The following is a 1,823-nucleotide window of genomic DNA, read 5'->3' on the forward strand; positions in this document are numbered from 1 at the left end:
AGAGGAGAATAAATGATCTATTTTTTTTTGACGTCTTTATTTTGGTGTGGAGATTACGGTTGATGTCTCCAATATTATTTTATTTTATTTTATTTTGTTTTGTCTTTCTCTTTCTTTTTTGCACTTGAGTATGATTTGATTTCAGAACCGAGATTATTGTGTGGTGCCTGTCTTTATTGCTGTGGTGCTTATCGGTTATTTAATTCGATTTTTTTTGTGTGTATTGTTGTGGTATTTTAATTACTTTTTTCACATCCTCTCTCAAACTGAGGTTGGAAGCCTCTAGACAGGACTCTGCCTATTTTCAGCATATTTGATTTTTGATTGAGAAGAGGACATATTAGGTGATGGGTATTCCCCTGATTTAATGTGAATATGTACCCAAAATACTACAGTGAAAGATATGTAAGCCATTATGAAAAAAAATTGTGTTTTTAATCAGAAATTTTCTTTGACTTACATGTATTATTATTATATCAATTATATTATATGTTATGTTATGTCACTATATTATGTTATATTAGTTTACCTCATTATGTTAATCAATTTTGTCCTTTAAATGAATTCTTACTTTAAAAAAACAAAAACAAAAAAAAAACAACTTTAGTTTGCTTTGAAGAAAAAAAAAATAAAATAAATAAAAGATAAGATAAGGCCTCCCAAATCTTACCACAGGCTGTGTTCTTTACACTGGCTGTATAGAAAGAGGAGGTACAGTAAAGGTACCCCATATACACCTCAACACAGGCCCCTTGCCGGGTATGTATTGTGAATTGGGGGACAAAAAAAATAAATAAAATGGATTAAAGAACTTGATATCAAACCTAAAATCATAAGATATATAGAAGAAAACATAGGCAAAACTCTCCATAACATTGAAACTAAACGTTTCTTAAAGAATAAAACACCACTGACAAAGCAAGTGGAAGTAAAGATGAACAAATGGGACTACACCTCAAAGCAAGTAATGATCAGGTTACAAAGACTGCCTATGGATTGGGAAAAATTATTCACTCAATATGTGTCTAATAAGAGGTCAATATCTAAGATATTTAAGACACTGATAGAGCTTAACAAGAAAAACATCTAACACTGTCAAAAAATGGGGAGAAGAGGTGAACAGAAGCTTCCTCAAAGAAGAAATATAGGAGCCAGAGAGATAGCATGGAGGTAAGGTGTTTGCCTTTCATGCAGAAGGTCGGTGGTTCGAATCCCGGCATCCCATATGGTCCCCTGACCTGCCAGGAGAGATTTCTGAGCATAGAGACATAAGTAACCCCTGAGCACTGCCTGGTATGACACACACACACACACACACACACACACACACACACACACAAAGAAGAAATACAGATGTCCAAAAGGCACAGAAAAATGCTCCGAACCATCAGTCATCAGGGATATGCAAAGCAAACATACAATGCAATATCACTTCACAGCACAGATTCTGGCACACATCAAGAACAACCAGTGCTGGCAGGAATTTGGAAGAAAGGGATTTTTTATTTACCACTGGTGGGGATGTTGACTGGTCTTGCCTTTTTGGAAAACAATATGGACTTTCCTCAAAAAACTTAAACTTGGGTTGGAGTGATGGCGCAGTGGTAGGGCCTTTGTGGATGACCTAGAATGGATTGATCTCCGGCATCCCATATTGTCTCCCAGCCAAGAGCAATTTCTGAGCACATAGCCAGGAGTAACCCCCGAGCATCACATGGTGTGATCCACTGTAGAGAAACAGCCCTCAAGATGGCCTTGGATGGTGGAGATGGAGGCCTTTGTCCTTAGGCCCCAGCTACATGGCTCCATCCCCCATTAACCAG

General features: G+C 37.2%; 1 non-coding gene across 1 annotated transcript; it reads left to right on the top strand.

Moving 5' to 3' along the window:
* Positions 1–653: 653 nt before the first annotated feature.
* On the top strand, positions 654–786 carry LOC126007860 (small nucleolar RNA SNORA51). The gene has a single exon (XR_007495337.1). It is a non-coding gene; the product is annotated as a small nucleolar RNA SNORA51 (small nucleolar RNA).
* The last annotated feature ends 1,037 nt before the right edge of the window (positions 787–1,823 follow it).

The sequence above is a fragment of the Suncus etruscus genome, chromosome 4, assembly GCF_024139225.1.
Source record: "Suncus etruscus isolate mSunEtr1 chromosome 4, mSunEtr1.pri.cur, whole genome shotgun sequence".
Taxonomy (NCBI): Eukaryota; Metazoa; Chordata; class Mammalia; order Eulipotyphla; family Soricidae; genus Suncus; species Suncus etruscus.